A 20135-nucleotide genomic window follows, 5' to 3' on the forward strand; every position below is an offset into this window, starting at 1 on the left:
TGACAGATATCAAGTTTTTTGCTATGTTAGTTATATAATAAACTTCATTGATTTCAATGAAGTTCCCATCAGAAAGTTCAAGATGGGTAGTCCCATGTCCAAGGGCATATTCAACACCATTGTTCCCAAATCTCACCGGGAAAGGATGTTCTAAGACCTTATAGTCTTTGGGCCATTCAACTCTTGAGGTGAGGTGACATGTGGCACTTGTATCAAGAATCCACATTGAAGTGGGAGAGATGTTAAATGAAGTGAGGGCCATGAAGGCAATGAAAGACTGTTCATTATCCTCATCGGAATTTTGTTCATTATGACACATGCCATTATTTTGATCGTAGTCGTCATGTGATACATTGTAAGATTGGTCTTCTTTTAATATATGTTCTTTTCCCGTTGTTGTTAGAATTCCTATAATAATGTTTCGTTTCATGTCCACTCCTTTGACAATTTTTGCAGAAGGACCTAAGGAACCTAGATTTGTTATGATTTCTTGAATCATTAAATTTAGAGGTCCGTGAATAAAATTTGGAGTTATTAGGTTGGTATGTTGATCTAGGTTTATTGTAAGGTTTTTTATTGTAATTTGGATGTTTGATATAAAGTGCGTTGTGAGATGAGGAGGGTTGATTTATTACCCTACGAAGTATGTTTTCTTGTGAGATTGATGCCACTAATGTTGGGACACTAATGTTGGCTGATGTGGATTTTGTGCTTACAAATGGTTGCCATGATGGGGGTAGGGCGGCTAACAAGAGGGCGGATTGAACAGAACTTGGCAAACTAAGTCTTGAAAGGATCACATCATCAAGTCAAAGTCTCCAATTTTCAACAAATGTGTCAACATCATCATTTTCATTCATATTCATATTTATTAAAGTTTTTAAATTTGCAACTTGGGATGTAACGTCTGTATGGAGGTAATCAACCTCTAATCTATCCCATATTTGTTTGGGGGTAGTCAAGGTTCTCACACTTTGCTTAAGTGTGTCCTCCATATGAAGGACAATTTCTAAGCGAGCATTAAATCACGATGCTTCCATGTTTGCACGTCAAGTGCATTTGTGGGGACCTTAATGTCGGGGCACACGTCGGTTCCATCAACGATATTTAACAAGTCATGTTGTTCTAATATAATTTCCATGGTCATACGCCATGGTTGATAGTTTTTATCATTCAATTTTTCAATGTGATAAGTGTGAGCCGATACCTAGGCGGCATTTGCCGGCACATTCGTTATCACTCCACCGTTTGACATGATCGAAAATCGTTTCTTTAATTCACACATTCGTTATTAACACCGCGACACAATTCTTGGTGGGGTTGGACTCCTTCACCGCTCTGATACCATATAGGAAACAAGAAATAGAAAGAGAGGGAATTAGAATTAGAATTAGAATTTTTATCGTCCATAAAGAGGCCAATTTTGACCTATGGAACCAGAGTATACATGTGTTCTTGATATATGTTTCCTTCCTAAGAAGGGGTATTCATATGTTGAAGCACAAAGTCTCTATGTGTTAATAATGCATACACATATGAGCTCAACCTTCTAGGTGGTGTCTTAAGTATGGCTCTTAAGTTATCACTCCCTCTTAGTATGTCAACATATCTTGAACGAATTGCACTATATGTCGAGCATGTGAAGAGCAAGTGACATTCATCCTCTACCATGCCTTCATTGCCTACTTTACATGTCTTCAAATTTGTTACATTTATTAAATGAATGTTTTGTGTCTCTCTCTCTACAACCAACCGATCACACAGAGAGGAAATGTGGTAGTTATAGGTGCACCCTATTTTTGGGGTGCACCTTTTCATATCATATAGCTTTTCGTCTTATTATTTATTTTTTCTATTTACTTATTCTAAACTAATTAGTTTATTACAACATGCCGCTTTCTCCATTTAACTGATCATTTTCCAATCTTTCCTACAATAACTTCATTTCTTGTTTGGACTCTAACCAATTGTTGGAGATTTTGTACGCCACCTTCCAGATGCTCTTGATCCGTTCCGTCATGTCCTTTGCCGCTCTTCGTACTATGGAGAATTCCTTGTGCATTTCGGCTAGTGCCATATTGACTGCCGACGTCTGCATATCCCCATATTTAGATCGTCCTGGCTTCTTCGCCTTTAGCTTCAGTCGTAATGCTTTCTTAACTAGCTCTCTATCGGCATATTCTACTACTAGCCGGGAAGCTACCAACGTATTCTGAAATCCAAGACACTCTACTAGCTCGTTGTCGAATACTAGTGTATAATGCCCATATTCACACTCTCTCTGGAAAGACTAGGTTTAGGACAATTTTGTAAATATGTCAAAGGGTAGTTACCCTAGCCTAGTTAGTATATAACTGGCTTTGTAACCTAGTTCAAGTAAGGTTGATAGTGCCATTCTTCTATTGTAACTTTTGGAATAAGAATGTTACATTGTGTGCCTCCTTGTCACTTTTTCTCCCACTTTGTCTCCTTGATCTTGATTTGACTTGTTAAATTGGTGATCTTCTCCGCATAGATGTTCTTGTTTTCGCATTGACGGTCTCAGCCTCCAACATCTGGTATCAGAGTGAAGGTTCTTCAACTCGCTACCGAACATCATCTATCCTCAACATCATCCTTGCCCCTGTCTTCAAAATCATCAATAGAAGAGAAGAAAGACACTAGTTGGTTTGCAGTCCACCGAACTTGATCACCTCTCAAGTGGGCTAGTCGGCCATACCTTGTTACTGTGATCATAGCCACTCAAAGTGAAACCTACTTTAAACAAGTCTCATTCATGCCTCATCAGGTTGAGGAACATCCGGACATGCCAGTCGACGCTGCCCACTTAATTGTTGTAACCAATTGAAGGAGAATAGGCTTCAAATCTGACATTATTTGTACTCCATCTAATTAGAAGAGATTCTGGAAGACCAGTCAACTCTGTCCCTCCCTCTATTGTAGCCACTCAAAGCAAGATTGTCACTGAAAATGGCACACTAACATTGTGATTGGTCTAATCCGTGCCTAACTCGGCCAAACATGTTAATAATTAGGTAATTAATTACAGGTTAATTAGTACCTAATTATATGATTAAGCTAAGTGGAAGATTAAGTGATGTGTGTGTATCTATCTGAGAGGAAGAGAGAGAGGAAGTTAGCACTATTGAACAACGAGACAAGATGGGGGATGAGTAACTATATTAAAAAGCATCATCAAATACAAAAATACCCACAATGAGGTATATAAACATCTCATGTGCAAAGGTGCTCATGTGTGAGTAGAATATAGGTACAAAGGTGTACTTGGGAGTGGAGGATCTAGAATATCCCACTTAAGTACAAGGTCCTATTTAAGGCATTATAGTCAACACTTCTAACTTAGATTATATCTAAGTAACTACGAAGTTATGTGGTTGACTAACTAACTAACGCTAGTTGAGCTTGATCTCTCAACACGCTATCGAGGAAATCCTCGCGTGTTTGTGAAATGAAGTGGGACCATCGGGGTCCTAGATCAGAACGGTTCGATGTTTTACTAGTGTCAACGAGAAAGTTTTGAAGATAGATAGAGAGGGTATTTAAGATAGATAGAGAGACAGAGATTCCAATTCTGAGACAGATTGAGAGAGATATTGAACCCTTGATTTCAACTTTGAGAGACAAGATACATCACCAATTGGATAACTAGATTTTTTATTATTATTTTCTTGATTAGTACATAACTCTCTTGATCAATTCATTGATTGATTGATGCCCCTTTTCCTTTTCCTCCGCTCTATTATAGATGCCCCCATGCATATGATGCATGTGAGGGTGCAAGAAATGCATACAATGTATGTAATGCATGAGATGCATGCGATGTATGTTTGTCATTTGGCGCTCATGCATTACATGTGATGCACGATAGCCATGTCACTCATGCAAGCTCTCATGTATGAGAATTTACATATGAAAAAGTATAATGATGAAAATACAACTTTTAAAGAAATGTGGGGGAGTCGGTTGAAAAGACGAAACGAGAGTTGGTTGGCTGAAATAGGCCGAAAAGCCGAAACGAGAGTCGGTTGGCTGAAATCGGTTAGAAAAGCCGAAACGAGAGTCGGTTGGTCGAAGTCGATTAGAAAGCCGAAACAAGAGTCAGTTGGCCGAAATGGGATTCGGCCAAATAGAAGTTCAAACGAATATACACATAGTCATATATATATGTGAGGTAAGTTAATATATATAGAGAAAGAAAGAAAGAAAGATATATTAATGTCATCTAATGCTAAAGTTGGCCCATGAGACAAATGGTTTACAACAAAAAATGGGATATTTACCCATTCAAGCATCATGTATATGTGTGATACCTTGTGAGAAGAAACATTGAGAGAAGTGCGAAAGTGAACCCTTCTCAGTTTTCTCCTTTTGACGTGATTTTCTCACTATTGCCGAAAGTGCACGTCCTCCAAAGTGCACGTCCTCTGGTACGTGTCAAGAAGAGAGTGAGATTTCGGTTACAGTGATCAATCTAATTCCTCTACGTCCTCGTTGACCTCACTCACGTTTGAGGCTTCCGCCCTACTATCTTCATTGTTGAGGTCATCCAGGTTAGGACCCTCTTCTTGTCTTTTCTTGAAGATCTTTACTCTTTTTCCTGCAATGGGTATGACTGGTACGGGCATGACCATATAATATCCCGTGGTGAGAATTTACCGTAGTATTCTATACACGTGGATAAGTGTGAGGGTTAAACTAGAGTGTAAAGAAGGGGATGATTACTTTTAATCCTGGGGATTGAGACAACCCATTAGGCCAATTGTGAACTTGCGTGGGGGCCTCGGGTGTCGCTATAAATAAGAGGCCTAGCTACCCTCATTTGAGCATCTTGTTGATTACGTCGAGACTCTGTCTTGTGGTGGGTCAACTCTTGTAGCGAGTGCGCCAGCACCAGGTACGACTCGACACCACGGCGGTGGTATGGGACGCCGATCGAGGCTCAAGTCTGTCTCGGTCCCTTCGCTCGGGGTGGTCGGGTGGATCAACACCGTTCTTTCTCTCTCTCCTTTCTATCTATCTATCTATATTCTATCCTTATCTAATGCTTACATTAGTACATGTCTCTAACAGTTGGTATCAGAGCCTATGTTCTAATGTTTCTTTTGTTGGTTTTGTCTTCTTGATGCATGGCGATCAATCAACGTGCAGTCGACCTTGTTCCAAACAACAATCAACAAAGGAACTTCGGTAATCTTTCTTGTTTTTTTCTATTCTTTCTTCTCCCAATTTAATCATGTGTATGGTTAATATGTAATTTTTTTCATAGATTCAATGATGTTGTAGTGGTAATTAATTGGTTATATAAAACGTTTACATATGTGCACGAGGTCAATACCTCATTTGACATATAAATAATATGTGATTAGTGTTGTATGCGTATGAGGTTAATACCTCAATTGTGTATTACGTTCACGTACATATGTTACATATGCATATGAGGTCAATACCTCGATTTTGTTGTAAATGATATGTGTTTGGTCTCGTATGCGTAAGATGTCAATACCTCAATTGCGTATCACGATGAACCCTTATTTTTGGATGTTTCATGTGCGTAGAGGGTATATGCCTTGATCATGTATCTCGATTACATCATTTTTGGCTATTTGATATAACGATTTGTTTAATATACGCATATGTGGTCACGTGTATACATATTTGATTGTATATATGTGATAATATACATATGTGTATATAAGTTATTACGTGATTTTAATATCGAATGTTTTCCTTTACGAGGAAAGGATCTTGGTGGCCGTCCTCACATTTTTGTGAGAGTGGTGTTATCACCATCCCTTTTTTCAACAATTTTTTATTGTTGACATTCCCATTGGTGACTTCGATTTTATTACGTAAAGAAATGCCTATAGCCACATTGATGTTGAGAACGTAGGGCTTGCTTGACCCACTTCATGTGAGGTTGCTCCTATGACACACACATCCAACATCCCTCCCTCGTTACATGGATATGATGCCACCATGAGATCATTCTTACGAGAGGCATTCGTAATGACATAACCATGTGATGGGACACGTGGGCCTACTACGAAAAGAGGGCTCATTTGGCTTGACCATTAGGTTGCACTTTGGCGTATGCCATCGTAATTACGAGACTTGAGGTTAGGTAACGTACCAACATAATTTGTAGTAATTACGAGACTTGAGGTTAGGTAACGTACCAACATAATTTGCCCATATATGTTTCTTTTATAAAAACATATATGGGCAAATGCCTTGCATATCTCTTGTATGCATGAAACATTAAACATTCAAAAAGAGCAACCTAATTGGTTAGCTCAAGTGTTTAATGCATTTGTTCTCGAGGTCTCGAGTTCAAATATGATCAAGACCATACAACATCGTTGATACATATGACTATAACACATGTTAGACTTGAGGTCTAAGTGCACTTCGGGGTCCTCGTAATAGGACTTAAAGAGCCGAAACCACATATGTGGGCAATAAACATAGTTTATTGTTAACATTTTTTTCGTGTATAAACTATTCATGACGAGAACATACATGGTTGAGCCTTGGGGAGCCGCCACGAAAAAAATTGATATAAAGATCAAGGAAAGAAATTTATTTGTCACCCCCATGGTTTTTAAAACACCTTTGTGTTACCATAGTAACCTGATCTTGAACCTCATCTCATATGTCTAGAGGGGTATTGACGTGAGATCATGATATCGATTAATGTTTGCCCATGATATGTTTACATCATGACATGATGTTATGACTATTTGTCTGACCTTATCCTATTTCTTTGCCAGAAAAAACCATTCAATGGCTCAAAATAACGACCTGATGTCATTCGCTCAAGCGGAAGGAACTCAAGGAAATCCTCCTGGACAAATGTCCATTGAGATGTGTTTTTCGCAAATAACCCAATACCTTAGTTTCACCGCTCAACAGATGACCGAACTTTGGCAATCTCAAAGTGCCCTCGAGGCACATGTCATTAGTTTACAACGTGAGACTAATAGACCTGATGAGCGATAGGGTGAACCATCGTTTGTCGTTAAGCCATTTACGGGAGACAAAAAGGAAAGAACCGAAGAAGCAATCTACACGTGGTTGGGCCGATGGGAGTCTCATTTTGAGCTCTATCCCACGCCAGATAGTACGAAGATTGCATATGTCAGCCGAGAACTAGGGGGTAAGGCTGCCGCCTGGTGGCATGGGCTCCGTACTTTGGGGAAATTGCCCGATACCTGGACAAATTTTCTCACAGTTTTCAAGGGCCAAATTCTGAAACCTCCCTCTGAAACCGAGGCAACACAAGCTTTAATGAACCTCTCTAGTAGGAAGTTTTCCTCGCTAGAAGACTGTGTCCACCATGCTAGAACCCAAATCCAAAAATTGGGTCCAAAAATTGGTTAATTGCTTGTTTTGTCAATGGCATCCCCAATTTGGACTATCACTAGATAGTGCACGATAAGGATCCAAAATCCTTCGAAGAGGCCATTGAAATAGTTCTTCGCTATCAACGCACTTTGAAGAAGAACCACAACAAACCCAACAAAGCGCCCGAGACTAAGCAATCCCAATTCGCTGGGAAACGCAAGACACCCAACGAATTCATGGATCGCGATTGTAAGCGACAACATCCTTTGTGCGTATTGTGAAAAAACAAGGGTCATACCAAAGAGCAATGTCGAAAGCTCCAACGAAAAGAGCACAACAGCAAAGCTAAAGCTGTAGACAATAAAGGTCAGATTCCTAATGTCCTTCAGGTCTATACACATCATTTAAGTAATTGTTAATGTTCTTTCCTTCACTATGTATTGGGTCCTAATGATTTACTACGTGCAAACGGGTATATCAATGGTTCTCCCGTACAATTTTTGTTTGATCGGGAAGCTCACACAACTTTGTGAATGATCGTTTGGTTCAGATATGGGGAATCCAACCTACCGTAAGTGATCACACCTATACGATGCACTTGGTTGATGGAAGAGTACAATACATCAACGGGGTGATTCATTCATTGAGAATTTATATTAATACTTATATACAGGAAGTAGACTTCCATGTAATGAATCTTTGTACCACTGATGTAATATTGGGTTATCCCTGGTTCTATAATAAAAGTCTTCTTTATCTATTGATTGGGTTCATCATTCAATAACATTTGTACTGAACGATTGTACTCATTTTATTCAATTTGTAAAAAAACAATCCCTCTCGATTGTTTCCTCTCCATCAATATCCGAGTTGTCTTGTTCTACTCTATTTTATTGTGTACTTGATCCAGACATTCACGTTTACAATATTGATAATGTCTCGGTTCAATTAACATATTTTAAACAACAACTTGATGAAATCTTAAATGATTTTCGTGATGTTTTTCCGAGTGAACTACCAGATGGGTTACCTCCTAAACGTAATATAGACCATCATATAGATATTGTACCTGGCGTTGCACCAATAAGTATACTTCCTTATCGCTTAAGTCGATCCGAAGAGGATGAGGTATCTAAGCAACACAAGGACTATTTACGAATGGGTTATATACGTTGTCGTGAAGATTTTCGGCAATGGTGTAAAAATCGCATAAAACATACGAATTCGAGTATAAATAACACAAAACAATAATAATGAAGATACTAATTTGAAATAATTTTAATATCTTGGTACAAAAAGATGGAGGTCTTGAAGAGCTTTCGAATGCACTTCACTACATAAGAAACAGACATCTAAGTGTCAAGTTATGTGGGTATGAAGTTTTGCAAAAGAAAAAGAGAAAAATAAAACTGTGAAATATCCCACATAGATAGGAAAAGTTTAGGCTCTAGCTATATAAGAAGATTGAGATCCATCGTATTTCATCTATGGGTTAAGAGCACATAAGAAATAGTTGGACTTGGGCCACTTTTGTCTAGATGGACATATGTGGCTAAGTCGTTGGATGTGGCTAAGTGCCCGAACCGGCCGGTGAAGAAACTCAAACCGGCCGATGAAGACCCGGTGAGAACCGGATGTTGCAGGCCCGGTGAGAACCTCTCACTGGATGAAGGGACACATATGTAGATATGTTTTTGAGAGCCCATTGGGGCTATATCTGTAAATAGCCCTAATGTCATATTAGTATAAATGTGACCTAGGGCAAACAGTGTGATGGGGATCATAGTTGCTGTTATTACCTTTGTATAGCGTGATTGGTGTAACGACTATACAGAGAGAGAGCGATACAGAGCATGTCTCTGTTGTATAGCGTGATTGGTGCAATGACTGTACAGAGAGAGAGAGAGAGAGAGAGAAAGAGCGATACAAAGCATGTCTCTGTTGTAATCGCCGCTAGGCGAAGATTGTGAGCAAGAGGTCGTTGCCTTCGTGCTCCTTGTTGTACTCCTTGACATAGTGATAGTTTGGAGTCTGTGGACTCCCATGGTTTTTCCCTCTCAGGGTTTTCCAAGCTAACATCCTGTGTATTCTCTTTCTTTTGTGTACTTACCTCCATTCCCATTTCCTCTGTGTTTGATTGTCATCAAGTGATCTACGCTTCAGTTGTGGCCGGAGATTATTCCGCATATTTCACATCAAACTGGTATCAGAGCTCAACGACACAGAAAAATGGAAGATTAGTTGGGAGGCATGTTCAAGCTCACCGGCTCCAACTACTTAGTGTGGAAGTTGAAGATGAGGGACATGCCCATGGTTAAAGATCTTTGGTTGCCGGTTCAGTTCGGGGACAAGAGACCGGACAAAATCGATGCCACGATATGGGAGGTGATGCACATGAAGACAACGACGTACATACGGTGCTTCATCGACATGAGTCTATACAACAACTTCAATGAAGAGAGCAAGGCTCATGAGCTCTAGGAGAAGATCAGCATTATGTTTCAGAACAAAAATGTTGTTAATCAGGTTTCGGTATTTCGGAAGCTAGTAAGACTCCGGTACCAAGATGGCTCCAGCATGGCGGAGCACATGAATGCCTTCTAGGGGCTGATCCACCAGGCAACATCATTGGAAGTACCTCTCGCCGATGAGGTACTAGCACTACTCCTGCTCGGTTCCCTCCTAGATAGCTGGGAGACGTTGGTTGTCACTTTGGGCAACGCCGGGCCGGAAGGGAAACGGTTATCCCTAGCAAGAGTGAAGTCGAGGTTGCTAGATGAGGAGGCGCGTTGGAAAGACAAGGATACGAGCTCTAACTCCAAAGCGCTCCTTACCAAATCGGAATGCGGAAGACAAAGGAACCGTAGTCCCCAGAACCGGGAAAAGTCGGGGACACGGTCAAAGTCAAGGGGGAGGCCTACTTGCTTCTATTGCGGCAAGCCAGGACACTTCAAGAAGAACTGTCGGCACTTCCGAAAAGACAAGGAAACCGACGGTACCGATTCGAAGCGGACACCGGACCGGAACGGTAAAGACCGGAGGGGGCCGGACCGGAAGGAAATGACGGCAATCGCGGCAAGTGAAGAAGAGTTGATGTTCATCACCGAGGAGAGTGAGTTGAACCTTGCCTGTGGCGAGACAACGTGGGTTGTCGATTCCGGAGCGTCGTTCCACCTTACCCCGGACCGGAAATGCTTCTCATTCTACACAACCGGTGATCACGGTTGTGTCCGGATGCGGAATGAAGGTACATGCTGAATCATCAGCATAGGAGACGTGTGGTTGACATCATCAATCGGATGCAAGCTGCTGCTGAAGGATGTCTGACGCGTTCTGGAGGTTCGACTGAACCTGATATCAGTCGGTCGTCTAGATGATGAAGGCTACAGGGGTAGCATCCAAAACGGAGTCATGAAATTCAGCAAAGGGAGCCTGATAGTGGCTCGGGCCCGGAAGGTCAACACGTTGTACCTGATGAATGCTCGGCTATGTCCGAAAGAAGTGAACGTGGCTTCCGACACTACCGGTGAGCTGTGGCACAAGAGACTGTGTCACATGAGAATGAGGGGATGAAGAGGCTTGTTGTTAATCCTTAGGGCCGGACAACAGCCTAACACAGGGTGTCCACTTAAGACACTTCACCAAAGGGTGTTACGGCGAGATAACTTACGACACAACGCTTAATTGGACCTTAATCGGTTACTTAGCAATACATCATTAACACGCGTAAGATATACAATAAGCACAGAATGGTGAACAATACTCAATGATTAAACAAGGGGTTTATATTACTCTTTGTTAATGACTACATTATAACCGGGCCTTTATATAGGTCACCGGTGTGAAGTACAAAACGGTGCCAACCGGCACCTTTTTGGAATCGGTCCGGATCCGGATCGGCATACCGATGCTGGTCCATCTGTCCACATCTTCTCATATATTAATCTATATACTAAGACTAGTAATTTCAACAGATTCCTAAATAACAATTCCCCTTTTCACACCCTAGTCTTTGTCGGCCGGGTAACATCTTGCACACAACTCTATTGTCGTCACTACCGTTTCTTTGCCTAGATGTATTTAACATACTAATACATCGTATGGACTATTTACAATTGTAGCCACTCCTACATATCATTAATATTATTATTACTATAAAAATAATAATAATCTGTTTAAATAATCAACTCTCTGTTGTCGACTGTCGGCTATTTCCGAACAGTTGGTTCCTTCGACTCTTGGACTCTCGACTACTTCCGAACAGTCGGTTCCTCCCATTGGAGGGACATATCCCCAACAAACTCCCCATTCACGCCTGTGGGAGGGAGTCGGTCCATCCTGTCTTCTGTTGACAGACTTTACGTCTGTCCATAGGTAGGTTCTTCGTGAGCATGTCAGATCCATTGTTATCCATGTGGATCTTCACAAGTGTGAACTCTCCTTCTTCGACCTTCTCGTGCAACTAGTGATACCTTCTCTGTACGTGCTTGGTCCGGGAGTGATATGCAGCATTCTTGGCAAGATGTATGGCACTCTAGCTGTCACAGTGAAGCAAGAACTCCCTTTGCTTCCTAGCTCATTGAGAAAATTTCTCATCCAGATCAGCTCTTTGCCGGCCTCTACCGCTGCCATATACTCTGCTCTATAGTCGACAAGGCTACATACTTCTACAGTCGTGATTGGCACGACACTGCTCCCCTCCATAGGTCATCACGTACCCTAACGTGGATCGACTTGAGTCTACATCTCCTGACATGTTTGAGTTAGCAAAACCTTCCAACACATGTTTTCCAACACCATACCCTAGACACACCCCTGAGGTGTCTTTTAAGTACCTGAGTATCCACTTCACCGTTGCCCAGTGTTCTCTTCCTGGATTACTCATATATCAGCTTACTGCTCCCACAACAAATGCTATGTTTGGTGTCGAACAGACCATAGCATACATTAGACGGACAACGACCGAGGCATATGGTACCTTCCTCATCTCGACCTTCTCCTTCTCCCCTTTCGGGCACGGTTTTGCATTCAACCTGCAATTTGTCGGCAACACCAAGCCGACCGGCTTTGCATCCGACATGTTGAACCTTTCTAGGATCTTCATCACATACTTTTGTTGTGACAACCATAGCACCTTTGAGTTATGTCTCGAACTATATGCATTCCTAAGATTTGTTTAGACGGTCGAAGGTCTTTCATGGAAATAGACCTACTTAGAGTTTTCTTCAAGCTTCCGATCCTTTTTGTGTCTTGTCCGACTATCAACATGTCATCAACATATAACAAGAGAATCAAGAAGTCTCCTTCTTCGTACCTTTTGACGAACACACAGTGATCGGCTTGTGTTTTCTAGAACCGGTGTTCCATCAGGAAGGACTCGAACTTCTTGTACCATTGGCATGGATCTTGTTTCAAACCGTGCAAGCTTTTCTTCAGTTGACACACCAGGTTCTCTTTCCCTTTCTCCTCAAAGCCTTCGGGTTGCTGCATGTAGATTTCTTCCTCTAGCTCCCCGTGTAAGAATGCGGTTTTGACATGCAACTGTTCGATCTCCAGGCCCATACTGGCTGCTATATTTAGAACAATTTGAATGGATGTCATCTTTACGACTGGTGCGAATATTTCTTCAAAGTCGACGCCCTTTTTTTGTTGAAAACCCTTCACCACTATGCGGGCTTTATACATATGCTCACTGTCGGCTTCTCCAAACTTCGCCTTGTAGACCCATTTATTCCTGAGTGCTCTCTTACCTTTCAGCAGCTCTACCAAGTCGTAGGTGTAATTCTCATGCAAGGATTCCAACTCATCTTGCATCACGCTCAGCCATTTCGCTCTGTGCTCATCGGCAATTACTTCTTCATAGCACTCCGGTTCACCTTCATCAGTCAAGAGGATGTATTGACTGGCATATGTTGTCGGTGCTTTCCTTTCTCAGCGTGGGTATCTCCTTTCACTCGTTGTTGGATCTCTTTCGGATGTCTCTGCCAACTCTTCTCTTCGCTCGGGTTCTTGCACGTCAATCAACATCTCCAGGTTCGATGACTCCAACTCATACTCTTCAATTGACCTTCGCAGCTCTGCTGACTCTGACTCACAGTCGGTCGGTCACTCCGAGTTGACCAACTCGGATTCAGCTGTGCCGACTGTTGGTTCACTTAACCTTAGATCGACGATAGTCAACGTTGACTAGGGAGTCGTATCCGACTTCTGTTGCTTCCAGTCTTCAATCATCTTATCTTCAAGAAAGACTACATCCTGACTTCTCACTACCTTCTTGTCGACCAGATCCCATAGCCTATAACCAAACTCATCTTTCGAGTATCCCATGAATATGCATGCCTTCGACTTAGTGTCGAGCTTTCACCTCTGATCCTTTTGTACATGCATATACCCCAAACATCTGAACACCCTCAAGGTTTGGTAGGAGACATCCTTCCCTGTCCACACTCTCTATGGGACATCACCGTTTAATGGTACAGAGGGAGACCTGTTGATCAGATAAACAGATGTGTACATCGCCTCAGCCCAATAGGATTTCAGCAGTTTCGCATGAGAGAGCATGCTCCTTACCCTCTCCATGATTGTTTAATTCATCCTCTATGCAAGCCCGTTCAACTTTGGGGTCTTTGGCACTGTGTATTTGATCTGAATACGTTGGCACTTGTTGTATTCCTCAAATTGCCCTCTATACTCGCCACCGTTGTTGGTTCAAACAACCTTCAACTTCCGACCCGACTCTCTTTCGGCTCTTGCCTAGAACTCCTTGAAAAATGACAGTACTTGATCCTTCGACTTCAGTACGAAGGCCCATGTCATCTGACTATAGTCGTCAATGAACGTCACAAAGTACTATCCACATCGATGCGATGGAGCATCCACAAAGTACTCGTTCCAGTGGCACTTCTCTTCTCCTCAGTGGTCTTGTGTGTAATGATGCTCTATTCTGCTTTCTGACTAAGCAGTCGACACACTTCTCCATGTGCACTCCCTTGACTTCTGGTAGAAGTTTCTTGACAAGAACTACACACTCCAATGAACACCACTCAGCCACAACCGAGCTTAGAATCAAACACAGAAAAACGGGGAATGAAAAACACGACACAAAGGAGAGAAGAGAACAAAGGATGTTTAACGTGGAAAACCCTAAGAGGGAAAAACCACGGGAGTCCACAGAATCCAAACTATCACTATATCACAATGATTACAACAGTGAGCTCACGGCAGCAACGACCTCGCGCTCTCGATCTTCGCCACAGGCGGCGGTTACAACAGAGGCAACGACCTCTTCCTCTCTCTTTTTGTCTCTGTGTACACTGTACACTTTTAGTCTTGCACCAACAAGAATGACAACAACCACAACATTCTCTGTTTGCCCTAAGTCATATTTATACTAATATGACTTTTGGGCTATTTACAAATATAGCCCCGATGGGCTCTCACCATATTTACGAATATGTCCCTTCATCCGGTGAGCACTCCTCACCGGTCCTGCATCATCCAACGCTTGCTGGGCAGTTGTGATCCGGTTCTCACCGGGTCTTCCGTTGCCGGGCACTTGTAATCCGGTTCTCACTGGGTCTTCACCATCCAGCTCTTGTCGGGTACTCTTCATTCGGTTCTCATCGGGTCTTCACCATCCGGCTCTTGCCGGGTACTTCTCATCCGGTTCTCATTGGGTCTTCCGTTGCCGGGTACTCTTCACTTCCCATCCGGAGAGACCTGTTTCCTAACAAACTCCCCCTTCACTCCAGCATGGGATGTCTTACTAGTCCAATCCGCTTCCGGCATGCATCCAGCTTGTCGGGTATCAGTACTTTGGTCAGCATATCTGATCCGTTCACGGCCGTGTGGATCTTCGTCAGCGCTGTCGAGGTATTCCTCGCGGATGCGTGGAATGAGGCGGGACCGCGGGGGTCTTGTACCGAAGAGCAAGAGAGAAAGGAGAAGGGAAGAGACCCACTAGGTGCGAGCGTAGATCCACAGGGACAAGGCCCTTCGACACAAAGACGCGAGTGGGACAGCGACACAGAGACACACGAATGTATGTATGTATTAACAAAGAACACGAAGTCGGTTACAACCGAACAGGCCGGCGAACAGATGCCGATACCTGTTCGTAAACGCACAGAAAAGAAAGAGTAGGCTGGAGGTGCTGTCGGAAGCACTCGGGCATTCCTCAGAGCAGCGCGAGCCTCCCGAAACCTGCACAGAAAGGAGCTACAGAGTATGGAAGAGAGAGAAGCCTTCGGCCCGCAATCCGACAGCACTTCGTCCTTTCTATCCACGATCCCCCATTCCCCTCTTCGTCTCCCTCCTTTTATAGGCAAGGAAGGAGCCGTTTCCTATTAACTTCCTACCTACCGAATCTACCTACCTAGGATCTCCCTTGTCCCTAATTCTCTCCTATGTACAACACAAGGCGTACGTGCATGAAGAGCCGGTTCTTATGCTCCGGCGCACCGATTCCGCTTGTGGACGGTTTTCTTCACGACATCCGCCCCCACCTAACCGCGCATCCACCGCCATGCGCCAAATTGAGTTGGGACGGAGAAAACCGGTCCAGCCTTCAATCCCCGCCTGTCGGTTCTTCCTCGGTTTCGGATCGTTCGTCGTTCCAGTCCAGGTTAACCGGATTCGGCTCGTCGTCATGACGCTTCTTGAACGCTTTGATCCGCTTCCCAGCTACCGGTATCGCCATTCTCGTGCCGTCGAGTTCCGCCAGATGGTACGTCCCGTTGTCGTTGGCGCTTTGTACCACGTAAGGCCCGAACCACCTTCTTGCGAACTTCCGTGTTGCTCGGTGCTGGTTGTCGAGGCTGTTGTCATAGACTAGCACCCAGTCACCTTCCTCGATCTTCTTCGGTCGGAGCCGGTGCGTTCGGTCGAACCGGGCTTTGTTCCTCGTCCTTGCCACCCGAAGCTTTTCCGTAGCTTGCTCTACGTCCTCCGGTCTTCGCTCGAGCTGTCAACAGTTCCTCCCGGCTCATCTCGTCTCTCCAGTCCACGGTTGCCCATGAGGAGATCGTACGTTCCATCGGCATGACCGGCTTCTGCCCAAACATGAGCTCTGCCGGCATGAATCCGGTTACCGAACTGTGCATAGTTCGGTCAGCCCATAACGCGTAAGGCAACAGTCGCGGCCAGTTCCCGACTTGACCTCCGCATGCCCGAACTAACGCCTTGACAATCGGTCTGTGTCCGCGCTCCACCTTCCCATTTGCCTCCGGATTGTACGCAGTGGTAAGCGAGAGCTTGACTATAGCCGGTCGAACAGCTCCTCGGCCTCTTCGGCGTCCAACTCCCCGCGATCAGCCACGATCTTCCCGACGCACCCGTACCGGCATATCACGTCCTCAATCAGGAACCGACATACGGCCGCGGTCGTTTTGTTCTGAAGGGCTCGGCCTTCCACCTGGTTCGTCAGATCTTCCCGAGCCAGGACCAGATACTGCATCTGTCCTACTCCCATCGGCATCGTCACTAGGTCTACCATCCATTTGAAGTGGATGGTCGGAGGGTACGTAGGGTGAAGCTCGTTCCGGTGTCGGACTATGGAGTGCATCTGACAGCTCTCGCAAGTTGTCATGAACCGATGCACGTCCCGGTATAGTCCTCGCCACCAGTACTTCCCCTTTATCTTCTCGAACGTGGCCCACGTTCCACGGTGTCCGGCCCAAGGGATGTCGTGGTAGGCCGTCAACAGCTCCTCCTGTTCTTCCTTCATCGCCACCACCCGGAGCGGGACGCCGTTCCTCTTCTTCGGGTGCTTCCATAAGTATCCATCCCGGAGAAAGAATCGGTAAGCTTTCTTCCGGATCCGGTTGGCCTCGTCCTTTGTCCACGACGCATCCGGCGTCATCGTCCTCAAAAATCCACCGATCTGGAGCCACTCGCCGTCGTACTTGCTCTCGTCGAAGTCGTTAAGTACCGGAGTGCTCGTCCCATCGGTCGTCACATACGCCGCCTCGAAGAAGTCCACGCCGACTTCTTCGTCCTTCGAAACCATGCCGCCCTCGTTATCAAACCTCTCCCTCGAAAGCATGTCGGCCATGGCGTTGTCCTTTCCGGAAATGTGTCGTATTTCCGGATCCAGGGACTTGATGTACGCTATCCACCTGAGCATCGCCAGGTCCGGTGTCGCGCATCCGGAAACCATGCCGAGAATTGGCAGGCAATCCGTCTCGATAATCACTTCTGTCCCGATCAGGTAGTCTTTGTCGGCCTTTACTGCCGAAACGATACCCCAAAGTTCGCGTTTAACCTGGGCATACCTCCGCATTCGCTCACTAAGGACCTTCGCGCCGAATCGGATCGGGAACCGAATGCCGTCCTCGTCTTCTTGGTTGACGACCCATCTGATCCTGGTCGGACTCATATCCACCGTTATGTATACCGGGGTACCCTTCTCGTAGACAGCCTTCTGGAGTGCCAGTGTTGCCGCAAGAGCTTCCTTTAGCTTCCGGACCGACTCCGTGTGCTCGTCTCGCCACTCGAATTTCCGCCCCTTCTTCAGCAACCCGTATAGCGGCTCCGCAACGGGATCCATATGTGGTAGAATGCGCATGCCCCCAGGAACCTCCGAACTTCCGTAACCGAGCTACAGTCGGTCTTCATCGCGGAGATGGCTTCTACTTTTGCCGGAGACGGCTTCCGGCCATACGGTCCACACAGGTGTCCGACCACCAGGATTTCTGATTGCCCGAAGGCCGATTTCTCCCCGGAGAAGGTGAGCCTTGCATCCTCTAGCCTTTGTAGCACCTTCTCGCAGTCGTCGATGTGTGTTGCCACGAATCGCCGGCATCCGTCCGGCCCGACTGTCTCGTCCTTCTCTTCCACCGGGCACCCCTTTATCAGGATGTCATCCAGAAATGGCATGGTGATGTCCGGGATGCAATCCCTCAGTACTTTGTTCATTGCATTCACCATGTGGGCCACCGAGTTGGTCCCTCCTTGTGGCAGGGTACACATTCGCACTAGGCCGAGGGGAGTTCGCATCGTCGTAATGTCTCTGCTCTCCACGGCTAGCTGGAACTGGTCGTACCCCGAGTATAGATCACTGACCGAGTAAATCGACCTTCCGACGAAGGCCTCCGCGAACTCGTCTATGGTCGGTCCGATTCCTGCGTTCCGAATGGTCACTCTGTTGACCGGCTGCAGGTCTTGAATGAAGCGCATCGTTCCGTTTTTCTTTGGTACGGTAAACCATCGGTTCGAGTATGGGGCACTCGACGGTTCGAGAATGCCCATATCTACTTTCTGCCTCAATAGCTCCATCAACTTCGGGATGTGAGCTCTCGGTACCGGAATCAGCTTGAGATTCCACGGCACATGCGGTACCGTGAATATCACCATCGGCTCCATGATCGTCGGGTCTACGCACCCGATCTCTTCCGGTGAGAATGCAAAGGCTTTCCCGTGACTTCCGAGCATTCTCCGAAACCGGTCTTCCTCCGCCGGCAGTAGGAACCCGCCCCCACTGATCTTGAGCTCCCGGAGCGTCCCGTCGGTGAAGGTGTGTCCTATGCAGGCCGGATCTCGTAAACTGGGGTCCGACGCCACCCCTCTGATTCAGGACTCGCTGCCCTCCGGTAAGGGTGCTGCGATCGGCCTTACCTTCCGGTCCACAGTCTTGTACTTCGTGCTAACTCGGGCCATCCGATCCAACTTGAGCCCCTGACTGAAGTCCGCGATGACTTCGTACATCTCTTCGGAACATACCGGTATCGTTCGGTCTTCGTTAAGGTCTTCTCTGGCTACCTTCCTCAGCATCCCCAAGGTGTTGTCGAAGGAGACCGCCTCCATGGCTCCGCTGATTTCCTCGTCTGGGCCGAGAACTCCGCACGCTCGAAGTCGCTCCTCCGCCCTTGCCCTTTCTCGGTCAACGATGCCGACTATCATACATCCTCCGTCGTCGGAGAAGCAAAATTTCCTGCCTATCGTACAAGGTTTCTTCGGTTTCGGTTCTATCGTACAGCTGTGGGGTCTTTCCCGAGTGTCCGGACTGTCTCGGCCCCACGCCTTGGCAGCCCTCTCTAAAAATCCTCCTGGTTCTCGCCACCGAGGGATTCGCGGTTTCACTCATGGTTCGGTCGCACCGTCAGAAATTGGACCGAATGACGCCCATCCTGGCTTTTGACCCTTGCGTAGGCTGAACTGTTGTCCAACTCTTTGGTCTCCATCCGCGCCGCCGTGATGTATGGTTCCCCTAATATGACTGGGTGCGAGGACGTCTCCTGTACGAAGAAGTGCTGGTCAATCTCGACGTCGCCGATCTTGACTCGCACGTTCGGGCAGGCCCCATGCAGTTCCTCGGTGGCGCGCGTCGCCGCCCGTATCTTCCACCCGTGCTTGGTGTTGATCGGCCATTTTCCCTTCTTATAGAAGTCCATGGACATCAGGTTTATTTCCGAACCGTGGTCCACCAGTGCCACCACCGGTTCCTGAACATCTCCGATCTTTACCAGGGTCTCCGTGGTCGCTCGGGCCCAGTGTGGTCTCGAATAGTGGCTCTCCGCCCACTCATCTTCTAGCGCCATGTCGTCGATGTGCGTCGTCCGCACCTCCACCGGTCTTTCCGGTTCCGTCTCCGTCGACAGCCTCTTTCGTTTCACCAAGTCCACAATGGAGTCGTGGAACTCCTTCTTGGCGATCCCTAGCACCTCCCGCAATGACAACTCCACTTTGATGTCGAGGATCCGTTCTTCTAGGACCTTTCGTAGGTCCGTAGTTCTTTCTATTTCCGTCCCCAGTCGGTATCCGCCCTTCCTGGG

This window comes from Azolla caroliniana, unplaced genomic scaffold, assembly GCF_043228905.1.
Source record: "Azolla caroliniana isolate FFs.n. ecotype wild unplaced genomic scaffold, voAzoCaro1.0.p SCAF_9, whole genome shotgun sequence".
NCBI lineage: Eukaryota > Viridiplantae > Streptophyta > Polypodiopsida > Salviniales > Salviniaceae > Azolla > Azolla caroliniana.